A 15,573-nucleotide genomic window follows, 5' to 3' on the forward strand; every position below is an offset into this window, starting at 1 on the left:
AATTTGATTTTTAATTGGATGAAAGATTAGAGACTTTTCAAACCCGAGAGAGAAAGAACACCTGCAATTTCCTGAATTCAGCAAAGGAGCTGGCCTGTTTCCTGAACTTTCAAAAAACAATCAAAAGAAAATAAAAGCAATGACATTGATAAGTTGTTGCGTAGTCGTTTTTCAGGTAGGTCTGAGTCTTCATGGGCACTTGTTATGCTTTCTTGACAAAGATACAGTTCTGCCAGTTCCTTCTGCAGATCCTTTTATAGATGAGAAACTGAGGCAAATAAGGTTAACTGCCTTGCTAGGCTCACACTTGTAAAAAGTGAGGGAGGCCACATTTGAATTCAGCTCTTTCTGACTCTGGAATCAATACTCTATCTACTAAGTCACCTAACTGTCCCCAGTTTATCAGTACAGGATCAGGGTTCAGATAGGACAAATGGCTTCTCTGAGATGTATAATTGTTAAAAAAAAAAAAAAACCACCCCTATCATGATCTGTTACATTTCATATTAATATAACTCAAGAACTTGAAGTTCAGATGTTTTATTCCTGATCAAATCCAAGAATACTTTAGTATTCAATTAAACATTTGATCACGACCAATTTAAAAAATGTGTATTATCCCTTCATTATTGTGAGGGTTCAGCCTCTGTGGGGTCCTTGGAACCTGAGAGGAGGGATAGAGTCAGCGAAATGATTTGAGTCAACAAAGGGTTAAAGGCAGAAGCAGGTTGACTGACTGTCAGTTGCTTAGATTTATTTTTATTGTCTCAGAATCATATCAAACAAGCAAACAAATCATTTCCTTGGTTACAAATGTGTACAATTTTCATCATTAATCATATAGTTCATATGATTACAAATGTGATCATGTAGTGGTTACAAGTGTGATTATCAATAATCATGTAGTTAATTTTCTTGTCCCTGCTCAGACCGTGATGACCTCAACCTGCCTGTTGCCTTGTTTGTTGCTGCATAGTAAAGTTATTAAACAGAACTTTCCTGATAATAATCTTTGATATAATTTGTTTGATGGAATGCTTTTATGTTTTTGTGCTGCATATGTAATGTTTTTTGATATGCTCCCTTGACAACCTATACTGAGTGTAGTTATATTTGTCTACCTGTCCGTTGATTCCTTCAATAACCAATTTTCCTTTCAGCCCTTGTTGGTAGATGCTATGGTTTCTATGACTTTTTATGCTTTCCCAATAAACTAAGGCTGTTAGAGTTCACATATTGGTCACCCATACTAATTATTCTCTCATCATCTTTATCATATATTCCTGTGTATGATAAGGGGGGCAAAACTGTTAATTTCCCTGGAATTTTATCTGACCCATCTTGTATCTGTTTTCCCTGTATATATTCTGACATCTCCCTGGGATCCTGGTTTTCCAGAGATTTCATAATGTTGAAGCCTTTTGTATGCCTCAGAGAGAGTCAGTCCTGTTAAATTTGGACAGAGTTTACAATCTGTTTTATTCAAGGAATTTCTCTGAAATCCTTCCTTTATAGTCATTCCACTATTAGGATGAGTAAGTATTGCAATCAATAATAGACCTATAAATATGGGTATACATGGAATCCATATATATATTCAGGAAGGAAATGTTGTTCCATCAGGTGGTGTGGCCGCCTTGAGTCTTCTTGCCACAACTGTGTCAAATAGCTTAGAGACCCTGGCTCCCAACACAGTATAGTCACTCTAAATCTAGAAATTGTGCTATAATGTAAACAGGATTTTAAGAACTTCAGAAATATCTGTCATTTCAAAAGAGAATTTCTAAAATGCCTTAATAGGGTGGCGCAGTGTATCTACCAGCCTTGGAGTCAGGAGTACCTGGGTTCAAATTTGACCTCAGACACTTAATAATTACTTATCTGTGTGGCCTTGGGCAAGCCACTTAACCCCATTGCCTTGAAAAATCTAAAAAAAACCAAACCAAAACAAAATAAAATACCTTAATAGACCTCTGTGATGTAATACCTTTAAATCAGTTTATTGAGTGACAAGGGAGAATAGAAAACCCACATCAAACTTTTCCTAACTCAAATATTTAATTTGCAACATGGAAAAGAATATTTTTTTTTTACAATTTAAGTAGCTCTGTGGTTGGGTGTACAGAGGGCTAGAGGCAGTCTTCACCTTAAGTGAGGTGCATGGCTGCCTGTAGACTTATGAAATGCTATTTGAGGGGCCTCTAAGACCAGCATATAGGGCTAGCTAAGGGATGGTTTCACAGTGGGCAGATCTTGCAGCATTTTCTGGTCTGGACAATCAACAACCTGTATAAACAGGTCCCAAAGATTGAAGCATCCCCTTCATCAACCCCAGTAAATAAAATGTGGCCTAGTTTTTCCCAGGAAACCCAGAACCAAGTATGGTTGGATTAATTTTAAAATATCATTTTACTTGGTTGAGTTTTTCAGCAAGTTTCTCAACTTGATGATTAAACTTGTCTTTGGTACCACAGTCTCTGGTTCCACCATCTCAAGGCTATGACCAAAGGTCAACCTCTCTTGATGGGAGAGCCAATGGACATCACTTATTTTATTGCACAGGCTCAAAGAACACCCTAAGTTTAAATTTAATAGAACATCCTTAGGAGCCATATAGTTCTGAAATGTTTCTTTTTCACTACATTTTTCAAAGGTAGTTATATTACTAATATCTGAGGCCTATACTGAGACTTTGTTGGTTCCCCCCCCCCCAAGAACAGTAAGCACTGATTGTAAAATAATTTAATAAGTTTTATCAACTGTGGTGAAGCCTTGAAGGGTGACAGGAGATTCCCGTGGTTATTCTGGTGCTGAAAGAGTCAGTCTGCAACATATTGTAATCTGTTGTCTGCTATGATGATTATGAAGTGTGAGACACATGGAAGGGCATTGCTGTAATCAGTAAATCTATTTTTCTTTTGTAAACCTTTTTATTCTTTTAGTGGAGTGGTTCTTAAGATGTTATTGATCTATTTATAAATTGTTACCTTGGTGGGCTGCCTAGGTCATACACTGGATAGAGCATCGGCCCCAGAGTCAGAAGTACCTGAGTTTAAATCTGGACTCAGATACCTAATAATTACCTAGCTGTGTGTCCTTGGGCAAGTTACATAACCCCATTTGCTTTGCAAAAGAAAAAAAACCTAAAAAATAAATAAATACATTTTTACTTTGTATTTTATGCATGTGCTATAGCTTGTTTTTTTAAGATATTGACTTAAAATATGTTCATACTCTAATAAACAGTTTCAGGGGGACTATTCTCTATATTGTTAAAACTTGCAAAAGCATTTTATTGGTACAAATAGACACATGAACAAAATTCAGCTTATAATGTGAATATCTCTGAAGTATGCCCTGAAAAGAGTTTTTCTCAAATGATACATTATGAGCTCATGTGCAAACACAATTGTAAACAACCTCCCAAACATTCCTAAAATTCATAAAATCTTGAATTCCTCATTCTAATCAACTGTATCTATCTATCTATCTATCTATCTATCTATCTATCTATCTATATATATATACACACACACACACATATATGCACACACACTACTAACTCCTTGGATTAATATATATATATATATATTAATCCAAGGAGTTAGTAGAGCCACCAGTTATATTAGACTCCCTTGAGTTTGTTGACAATGTACAAATAAAATCAATTGAATGTGATTGTTTTTTCTATTTTTTTTCTGTACAGTTCAACAAGTTGAAAGACATTCTCTCTGGGAGAATATAAAACCCAGACCCAAGCATGTACTATATATTATTTGTTCTCAATTGCTAAATGGTCAAAGTATATGAACAGACAATTTTCAAATGAATAAATTAAAGCTATAATATAAGCATATGAAAAAATGATCCAAATCACTATTGCTTAGAGAAATGCAAATTAAAACAACAATGAGGTATTATCTCACACCTATTAGATTAACCCAGTTGAGAAAAAGGAAAGATGATCAATGTTGTAGAGTTTGTGGGGAGATTGGAACATTAATGCATTGCTGGTGGCGTTGTGAACAGATCCAACTTTTCTTGAGAGCAATTTGGAACTATGTCCAAAGAACAATAAAACTATTCATACCCCTTGACCCAGGAATTCCTATTCTAGGACTATATCCAGAAGAAATTGTAAAAAACGGGAAAAGTCTTACATGTTCCAAAATATTCATAGCAGCCCTTTTTGTAGTGAAAAAGAATTGGAAATTAAGGGAATGCCCATCCATTGGGGAATGGTTAAACAAGTTATGGTACATGAATACTATGGAATATTGTTGTTCCAAAGGAAACAATAAAACAATAAATGGTCTGACTCTAGGGAAGTGTGGAATGACTTATGGGATCTGATGGTTAGCGAAGGGAGTAGAGCCAAAAGAACAATTTACAGTCAATATTATGAGATGAACAATCTTGATGGAAGCAACCCCTCTTGGCATTCCAGAGAGCTAGGACAACCATATTTGACAGATTATGGACTGTATTATCCCCAACCAGAGGAAGAAAAACAAAACAAAACAAAATACACAGAAAAAAAAATCCCTACCGAATCTGTTGAATGTTATAAAAATTACCTTTTATCTATCTCTTTCCCTTAATCCTAATTCCTCATGCCAAAAATTACTAATTTATAAATCTCTCTAAAAAAATATGTCTGTAAGGGGAGAGGGGTGGGAAGGGAGGGTGGAGGGAAACTTTGTAACTGAGAAATATACATGTACAAATGGATGGAAATAAATATAAAATAGATAAGGAGAATAAAAAATAATGTATATTATTTTTACGAATTATTAATCAGTGTGCTCGGTGACTATAATTACACTGTGCAATTTAATACAGCAAGAATATATTGCATTAACTTCTCTGATGGACTTTTGATAAAGAAAGCAACTCACTCCAGAGACAGAGCCATTGGAATCTGAACACAGACTCAAGCACAATTTTTTTTTTCTCTCTATTCTTGAGGTTTCTCATTTTCTTGTGGGGGGGAGCTTTATGTTTATTCTTATGTTTACTCTTATAACACATTCAATTTACATCAATGTATGGCATGAAAATAATATAGACACTATCAGACCCTTCTGTGGGGGGGAAGGAAAGGGAAGGTGGGGGAAAATTGTAGAATTCAGAGCCTTACAAAAAATGATGGGTACATATTACTATTGTGTATCATTGGAAAAGAAATAAAATGTTAAGAATATATTGCATTATGGGACACATGCAGATTGGACACATTTACATTCAGCAGTACAGCACATAACCTGTTGCACAATGGCCAGACACTGCTAAGTATTGGGGGTATCTGTACCCAAGCATCTTGGAGTGCCAAGCTGACTATTGAGGGTTGTTCATGATTAGCTCAGAGACACATCATCTTGCAACCCTAGCTGTGTGTCAGCTTCCCCACCAAAGTCCACCCTCTGCTCCCTGTTCTTGTTCCAAGAGTAATTTCATTAAATAGTGAGGAACTCGGTAGTCTGAGTGCTGTTCCTCACTGTCCTCTGGACTTCCCTATTTTATTTAAATAGCTCAACTAAACATCTACCCCCCAATAGTTGTGATCCTTCTTGGTTAAAACAAAAGTTCCTTAAGATATTCACAGACCTCAACTGATCCCTGCAACTAGGAAATAACTTGGTCTGTCTTTGCCTCAGTTCCCCATCTGAATCTCTCCCTGTGCTGATAAACATTGTACCACACGACCTAATAGCTTCATCTTCTGTCTGGGGCCCTTTCATGATGAGGATAGATTTGTCCCCAAGGATGAACCCTGAGAACCAAGCAAGGACACTTGATACAATATAGCTGATGCTATAAATGAACTGTCTGGGATCATTTTTTTTTTTGGTTTTTGCAAGGTAAATGGGGTTAAGTGGCTTGCCCAAGGCCACCCAGCTAGGTAATTATAAGTGTCTGAGGTCGGATTTGAACTCAGGTCCTCCTGACTCCAGGGTTGGTGCTCTGTCCATTGTGCCACCTAGCCTCCCCAACTGTCTGGGATCTTGACTGGATTTCTACTAGTTCCATGAAGGACAGTGACCAGGGTTGACCATTCCTGTATTGGAGCTGCAGGCCATGGTGACTCTTCCTCCTGGGATCCTAATCAGAGATGGCTCCGGAGTCCCCACAGTGAGAGAACTGAGCCCTAAAACCAACAAGACAGACACAAGAGTCAGTAGTGAAGAGAGGGGCAGCACTAAAAAGCTTCTTTCAGACCGAACTCTTCTTCATCAATCCCCATGAACATAACCTTTGCAGAGAGTGAGCAGCATGAGAAAGAAAGAAAGTCTGCTCCATCCATGGTATAGATATTCTGCTTCCTGAGGCCCCAGAACTTGGACTGGACTCCAACCAGAGATTCTTATCCACCTCACTCTCCCCCATGCTGGGAGGAAGAAGAGTCACTTCATGAAAATAGTTCCTGTTCACTTGGAGTGAATTCACCTCTTGCAGTTTTTATGCTGGTGATTTAGCTCTCTAACTATACTTATAATCAAATTAAGTAATGTTTTATCGATTTAATTTTTTTGATAAAGGATCCTACTCATTCTGTATTTAGTGTAATGGTTTTCTTACTTTCAATTTTATTAATCTCTCCTTTGATTACCAGTATTTCCAACTTGGTATTTAATTGAGGATTTTTAATTTGTTCTTTTTCTAAAGTTTTTAGCTGCATGCCCAATTCATTATCTCTTTTCTCTTCATTTTATCTATTTACATTTAAAAAATGGAGAAAGAGGAGACTAGTGAACGATAAAAATACAGAAATTTAAATATATATATGTGTGTGTGCGTAAATACTGTTTTGGCGTTTTTATATATTTTCTTGTTTTTCTAATTTTTTTAATGAAATTATTGATTTTCTATGATTGAATCATGGATTCACTTTTTCTTTCAAATTAGGTTATGTCATTTCCAATCAATTATAAGTTATTATTTCACTGTTCTTTGCAAATGTATTTTTGTTGCATTATGATCTGAAAAAGATACTTTTAATATTTCTGTCTTTCTATATTTGATCTTGTTTTGTATGCCCTAACACATGGTCAATTTTTGCATAAGCACTACGTATCACTGGGAAAAAGATCTATTCTTTCTATACCCATTCAATTTCTCTGAAGATCTATCATAGCAAACATTTCTGAAATTTCATCCAAGCTCCTGGATGTGATGTTGAAATTCCTCCCAAGATGTTGTGTCACATGATTTTTGTTTCCAAGTGGCAAGATGAAAAGAAGAAAAGTGTTAAGTTCAAGGAAAGTAAGAAGTAGTCATCTCAACAAACTGGGATGGTGGCAGCAGTAGGTAACTCAGTTTGAACCCTTGGTCAGAGGTGGGACAGTAGGGCTCACAAACATTTGTACCCCAGGCACTTAGAGAAAGAGGCTGTAGAATACTTTCTGATCCCCAGAGTCAAAGTCAAGTTCCTTTTCTGGTGATGGATGTGTCTCTTCAAAGCAATAGGGGAACTGGACTTGTGAATTGACTCAATGCCTGCCTAACATTGTATACACACACACACACACACACACATGCACATGCACACACACACACACACACACACACACACACACACACACACACACACACACACACACACACACACACACCACAAACTCACATACACATGCATCCCTACAATCCCTGTGATTATAAGCAGTGTGATATAGGTTATGTATGTGCAACCCTGCAAACCATTTTCATTTCAGTCTTTTTCTCCCTGTGCCATCCTGCTTGTGACAGTAATTTCATCACAATCTCACAACAACTCGCTTGACCATCCTGCAATTGATGGGCATCCTCTTGCTTTCTCAGGTACAACAAAAAGAGATTCTGTAAGTATTTTTATATAATTTGATATTTTTTGCTTTTTAAAAAAACTGTCTTGGGGGTGGCTAGGTGGCAAAGTGGATAGAGTACCAGCCCTGGAGTCAGGAGTAACTGGGTTCAAATCCAGTCTCAGACACTTAATAATTACCTAGCTGTGTGGCCTTGGGCAAGCCACTTAACCCCGTTTGCCTTACAAAAACCTAAAAAAAACTGTCTTTAGGCTCTAGAGCTGACAATGGTGTTTCTGGATCAACAGATAGGCAGAGTTCTCTCGCCCTTTGGGGAACATTCCAAATTGGTCTCCTGAATGGGTGGATCAGTCCACAGCTCCACCAACAATGCATCACTGTCTGACTTTTTCCACTTCACTTCCAATATTATCATTTTTGCTTCCTCTTGTATCTGATAGATTTGAGATGATACCTAAAAGTTGTTTTAATTTGCATTTTTCTAATCAATAGTGCTTTAGAGCATTTTTCACATGACTAGAGATAGTTTTGATTTCTTTGTCTAAACACTGTTTACTAAAATCCCTTGATGATTTGTCAACTGGTGAATGAGTTGTATTTTTGCTAATTTAACTTCTCTCTATAATTGATAAATAAGGATTTTACTAGAAATATCTGTTACAAATGTTTTTCCTAGTTTTCTCTTTCCTTTTGATTATGTTTTGCCTAAAAGCTTTTTAATTTTTATATAATAAAAGTTGTCTGTGTTTGATTTTTGTATTTTTTTATAAATGAATGAAAAGAAAAACCTGCTAGAGTGAGAGAAAATTGTACATTTTATTCACGAACCTTGCAAGCTTACACCTTACAAGCTACAGATACTTCACCTAGGGGTGAAGCATGAATTAGTCTTCAAAGTCAGGTAATTTATGGTCTTCAGAAACTCTTTTCCCCTCCCTCTTGGATGTCCATAGGCTCTCAGAGTTTTTGTTACAATCTAAAAGGTCCTCCCATTCCATGATATGCCCCTAATATGATTCCCCCCCCACACATCATAGGATTCATGATATGCTAATGAACCCCAATTGTCACAAGGGGTGTGTGGGTTAACATTCAATTACCTAATTATGCAAACTCAGTAACACTAGGTCAAGATCTCTAGGTCCCTCTTGACTGGTTGAGAACTAGTTTTGGGGTTTGGTACCCCTGGAATAGGATTAGGAAAACTTTTCCAGTCTTGTGATTGGCTGGGCCATTCCCTCCTTTGTAATGGATTCCCTAAGGGCTCTCCTCCACACCTGTGAAGACCAACACCCTATATTTCTTACAATATTGCTCTTCTTTTTGGACTTATATTCTTCCTTTATCCATAGACTGAGAAATAAACAACTGGAGACTTGCCTCATTTGCCCAGTAGCAAGCTTTATGCGCAAACCATGTGCCCATTTTGACCTTCTTTTGGTATCAAGTATGATATGTTGTTTAGGCCTAGTTCCTGCCCTACTGTTTTCATGTTTTTGAAACAGTTTTTTGTCAAATGTTGTTTTTCTGAAAGTTTGGATTTTTGTCTCTATCATCTACTAGGTTACCACAGTCATTTACTCCATTGTCATGTTTTCCTAATCTACTCCCCTGATCTACCACTCTAATTTTTAATCAGAGATTGTTTTAATAACAATCATTTTATAATCCAAGTTGAGATCTAGTATGGCCAGATCCCCTTCCTCCATTTTTTTTTCATTGATTACCTTGATATCCTTGACATTCCACCCTCTTCTTCTGTATCAATTTTTCCTTTTATGCTTCATTTTTGTGAGATAATTACTCCTTTCTATATCTCCCTACATAGTTTTCTTTTTTAGAATCACTTCATCATACCCAAGTCAATTCAAGCTTATCTTTCAAACTATTCAAATAATGATTCAAGTCATAGTAGTACTGATATTTTCATACCTTACAAGTAAACAATTTGATCTTATAACCCATTTAATTGATCTTTAATGTTTCCTTTATTTCTCTCCCAGATGTTATACATTAAATTTCCCTTAAGTTCTGGAGTTGTTTTCACAGTAACCTTAAAGTCATTGTAGTTGTTAAATTTCCTTTATATCCATATCCATATCCATATCCATATCCATATCCATATCCATATCCATATTCATATCCATATCCATATCCATCTCTATCTCTATATCTATCTATATCTATACATATGTATATATATATATGTATACATATATATATATATATATATATATATATATATATATATATATATATATATATATATATATATATACACATATTGAGGATTATACATTGCTGAGTAAGTTACTCTTGGTCATTACCTCAGTTCTTTTGATCTATGCACTATAGCATTCCAAGAACAAGGGTCCTTCAGTGTAAGAGTTGCTACATCTTATTTCAAACTTATTGTGGCTTCAAGATATTTAAATTGGGTTTTTCTTGTTGCTTCCAAAAGTTTTTTCTTACCCTGTAAGTTTGCAAAATTGTCCCTGACATTCCTGAAAGTTTTCCTCCTATGGTCTTTTTTGGGTGGTGATTGGTGGATTTTTTCATTTCTTCTTCACCTATTTGTAGAACTTCAGAACAATTTTCCTTGTTGATTTCTTGCAATATTGCATCAAGATTCTTTTTCTTTCCTCATTATTTTCAAGTAGTACAACTATTTTTATATTATTTCTCCTCTCTTTTCCAGAACAATTGCTTTTCTGATGAAATGATTCACATTCTCTTGCTGTTAATATTTTTATTCTTTTGATTGCTTTATTTTTTGACCTTTTAGAATGTCATTAGTTTCCCCTTGTCCGATTCTATTTTTCAAGGAATTATTTTCTCAAGTTTTTGATTTTTTTCTTTCAAATTGTCTGACTTTCTTTTCATCATTTTCTTGATGATTTAGGATTGGTCATAATCTTTTCTCATTTTACCTTGATCTCTCTTAATTTATTTCTAAAAACCTTAAGTTCTTACAAAAGCTCTTCCATCAGGTTAAGTTCTTACAAAAGCTCTTCTTCTTCCTTCCAGGATGGGGAAGAGTGGGGAGGATAGGAATCTCTGGTTGGAGCCCAGTCCTGGCTCTGGGGCCTCAGGAAGCAGAGCACCACTGAGCAGACTTTCTTTCTTTCTCATGCTGCTCACCCTCTGCAAAGGTTATGCTCCTGGGATTTGATGAAGGAAGAGTTGGGTCTGAACGAAGCTTTTTAGTGCTGCCCCTCTCTTCACTACTGACTCTTTTGTCTGTCTTGTTGGTTTTAGGGCTCAGTTCTCTCACTGTGGGGACTCAAGAGCCATCTGTGACTGGGATCCCAGGAGGAACAGTCACCATGACCTACAGCTCCAATACAGGAATGGTCACCCCTGGTCACTATCCTTCATGGATCCAGTAGAAATCCAGTCAAAATCTTAGAGGATTCATTTATAGCATCAGCTATATTATACCAGGTGTCCTTGCTCAGTTCTCAAGGTCCATCCCTGGGGACAAATCTATCCTCACCATGAAGGGGGCCCAGACTGAAGGTTAAGCTGACTATTAGGCCTTGCAGCACAATGATCATCAGCACAGTGAGAGATTCAGATGGAGAATGGAGAAAAAGACCCTATGCCAGGGCTTTTTTTTTAAATTTCATTTAATTTTTTAAAAAATGTATATATTTTGAATTTTACATTTTTTCCCCTAATCTTGCTTCCTTTCCCCCCCACAGAAGTCAGTCTGTTAGTCTTTACATTGTTTCCATGATATACATTGATCTAAGTTGAATGTGATGAGAGAGAATTTATATTCTTATGGAAAAAAATAAAGTACAAGAGGTAGCAAAATTACATAAGATAATCGATTTTTTTTAAAAATTAAAGGTAACAGTCCTTGGTCTTTGTTTAAACTCCATGATTCTTTTTTATAGATACAGATGTTATTCTCCATCACAGATACCCTAAAATTTTGTCAGGGGAAGAATTTGGCTATGTGCTGGGATCACAGAGGTCTGTGAATGTCTTAAGGAACTTATGTTCTAACCAAGAAGGAAGACAACTTTGGAGGGTAGAGGTTTAGTAGAGCCATTTAAATAAAATAGGGAAGGGGCGGCTAGGTGGCACAGTGGATAAAGCGCCGGCCCTGGAGTACCTGGGTTCAAATCCAGTCTCAGACACTTAATAAAACCTAGCTGTGTGGCCTTGGGCAAGCCACTTAACCTCATTTGCCTTGCAAAAACCAAACAAATAAACAAATAACAAACAGATAAACAAACAAACAAATAAATAAATAAGTAAAATAGGGAAGTCCAAAGGACAGTGGATGACAGCACTCAGACTATTGATATCCTCACTATTTAATGAAATGTTATTGAATTATTCTTGGAGCAAGAGCAGGGAGCAGAGAGTAGAGTTTGGTGGGAAAGCTAAAACTCCAAGTAGGATTGCAAGATGATGTTTCCCTGAGCTAAACATGAACTACCCTCAATAGTCAGAGCTTGATATTTCAGGATGCTTTGGTATGGATAGCCTCAACACGTAGTAGTGTCTGGTCACTGTGCAACTGATTGTGTGTTGTACTGGTGAAAGTGAATGTGTCAAATCTGGATATGTCCAACAATGTAATATATTCTAGCTGTATGAAATTGCACATTGTAATTATAGTCAGAGAGCACACCGACAAAAAATTTGTACAAATAATATATAGTAGATGCTTGGGTCTGGGTTTTACATTCTGCCAGAGAGAATGTCTTTCATCTTGCTGAACTGTACAGGAAAAAAAAGAAGAAAAAGAAAAACAATCACCCTCAATTGCTTTTATTTGTATGTTGTAAGCAAACTCAACAAGGACTCTACTAACTTTGAATTAATGTATATAGTTGATTAGAACAAGGCAACCAAAATATTATGAATATTGGTGTTTGGGGGGTTTTCAGTTTTGCTAGCATATTAGCTCATAATGTATCATTTGAGAAAAACTTTTCTGAGCATATTTCAGAGATATTCACAATATAAGTTGAATTTTATTCATATGTATATTTGTAACAATAAAGTGATTTTACAAGTTCTGACAACACAGGGAATGGTCCCTCTGAAACTGTTTATTAGAATATGAATATATTTTAAGCCAAAATCTAAAAACTCTATAGCACATGCATAAAAGACAAAGTAACACTTTATATATAGATTAATGGCATTTTAAGAACCAATCCACTAAAAGAATATGTTTACAAAAGGAATCCAGAATTATTGGTTATAGCGATGCCTTCCATGTGGTCCACACTTCATGAGCATTATAAAAGATGAAACATTACCATAAATATGTTAAACTAGGCAGGCCCACATCTGTTGCAGACTGACTCTTCCAGCACCAGAATAACCATTGGGAATCTCCTGTCATCCTTCAAGGCTTGAGCACTCTTGACACAGCTTGTTAAATTATTTTACAATAAGTGCTTACTGTTCTCTAGAGGGGGGACAAACAAAGGTAGGCCTCAGATATCAGTAATACAACTACCTTTGAAAAATGTATTGAAAAAGAAACATTTCAGAATTATATGGCTGCTAAGGGTTTTCTATTTAAACACAGGATGTTCTTTGAGCCTGTGCAATAAAATAAGTGAATTCCATTGGCTTTCCCATTAAGAGAAGTTGACCTTTGGTCATAGCCTTGAGATGGTGGAACCAGAGATTGTGGTACTAAACACAAGTTTAATTGTGAAGCTTCAAGACTTGCTGAGAAACTCAACCATGTAAAACAATATTTTAAAATTAATCAAACCATAACTGTTCCTGGGTTTCTTGGAAAAAACTAGGCCACATTTTACTTACTAGGATAATCAAGGGGATCCTTGAATCTCTGGGACAGGTTTGTACAGATTATTGATAGTATAAACCAGAAAATGCTGCTTGATCTGCCTACTGTGAAACTGTCCTTTCTAGCCCTAGATGCTGGCTTTGCTGAAGAGGAGGCACCTCAAATGGCATTCTACCAGTCTACAGGCAGCCATGCTCCTCACTCAGACCAAAGCCTACCCCTACCCTTCCCCCCATACCTGAAAAAGGAAAAAAAATACTCTCTTCCATGTTGCAAATTAAATATTTGAGTTAGGAAAAGTTTGATGTGGGTTTTTTTTATTCTCCCTTGTCACCCAGTAGAGATCTGTTAAGGCATTTTAGAAATACTCATTCTAAATGATAGATATTTCTGAAGTTCTTAAATCATACTTACATTATAGCAGAACTTCTAGATTTGGAGAGACTGCACTGAAGGGATAATGCACATTTTAGAAATTGGTCTGTGGCCAAATGGTTATTTGAATACTAAAGTATTCTTGGATTTGATCAGGAATAAAACATCTGAACTTTAAGGTCTTGAGTTATATTAATATAAAATGTAACAGATCATGATAGGGTTTTTTTTTTTTTTAACAATTATACAGCTCAAGAAAGCCATTTGTCCTATCTGAACCCTGATCCTGTATTGATAAATTGGGAACAGGTTAGGAGACAGTAGATAGAGTACTGATTTCAGAGTCATAAAGAGCTGAATTCAAATATAGCCTCCCTCCCTTTTTTACAAGTGTGAGCCTAGCAAGGCAGTTAACCTTATTTGCCTCAATTCCTCATCCATAAAAGGATCTGCAGAAGAACTGGCAGAACTGTATCTTTGGGGGTGACTAAGGAGTACCTGGGTTCAAATCCAGTCTCAGACACTTAATAATTACCTAGCTGTGTGGCCTTGGGTAAGCTACTTAACCCCATTTGCCTTGCCAAAAAAAAACCAAACTGTATCTTTGTCAAGAAAACATGAGAAGTGCCCAGGAAGACTCAGACCTACCTGAAAAATGACTACCCAACAACTTATCAATCAGTCATTGCTTTTATTTTGTTTTGATTGGTTTTGAAAGTTCAGGAAACAGGCCAGCTCCTTTGCTGAATTCAGGAAATTGCAGGCATTCTTTCTCCCTCAGACTTGAAAAGTTTCTAATCTTTCATCCCATCAGAAATCAGATTTCTTTATGTTTTAATATTTAATTTTTATGAATTGTCCTTATATGATAAATTATTTTTGAAGGTCGAACATCTGCTCCCTTGCCTAAAGGGAAGGTACCAAAGCAATGACTTGCAGAGTTCCCCAAGCCCTAAATGGAAATGGAGAATTTACAAGATTTGTTATTTCCACAAGGGCAAGTGAGTCTTTTAGTCCAATATTATGGGGAAAATGACCAAATAAAGGTGATCCATGTAACCCTGCTCTCCTCCAGCCCAATTCCTCATTTGACCACATCCAGATTAGAGGCTGACTGTCTAAGTCCAGTCACATGGCCATCCAGAAGGCCAACAACCCAGAAGGAGAAAGACCACAGACCGCGGTCCAGCTGAGAGCCTGCAGGCCCACGGCCGGGTGTGCTCGCTTCCATTCAGGGCATCCCTGCCTTCTCCGCCCCAATGGCCTCTCCTGCCCCTCGTCCTCATCCCTCCCCTCCCAGCCCCACGGGAAGGGCATCGTGTCTCCTGGGGGAGGGCCCACAGGACAGTGCCCACGGGAGAGCCCGGATGCACACTGGCAGGGCTCCCAAGATGCACCTGGGCCCCGCTCTGGGAGGGGGGAACCGGAGGGGAGGGACTGTCTGAGAGGAGCAGCCGGAGGCGGGGTTTGTGGTGGGGGCGGAACAGGGGCGTGGAGAAGGGAGGGCACGTGATGGGGGCGGGGCTCCGGGAGGCGGGGCCGATGGGCCCCGTAGTCCTGGCCCTGGACGTGATTGGAGGATGCTGGGAGCCTGGGAGGTGGCGGGGG

General features: G+C 37.4%; 1 protein-coding gene across 1 annotated transcript in view; it reads right to left on the reverse strand.

Moving 5' to 3' along the window:
• LOC141497119 (uncharacterized) overlaps nucleotides 1-15,573 on the reverse strand; it is a 119,613-nt gene that overhangs the window by 19,364 nt on the left and 84,676 nt on the right. The gene's annotated exons all lie outside the window — the stretch shown is intronic.

Source organism: Macrotis lagotis, chromosome X (genome assembly GCF_037893015.1).
Source record: "Macrotis lagotis isolate mMagLag1 chromosome X, bilby.v1.9.chrom.fasta, whole genome shotgun sequence".
NCBI classification, from domain to species: Eukaryota; Metazoa; Chordata; class Mammalia; order Peramelemorphia; family Peramelidae; genus Macrotis; species Macrotis lagotis.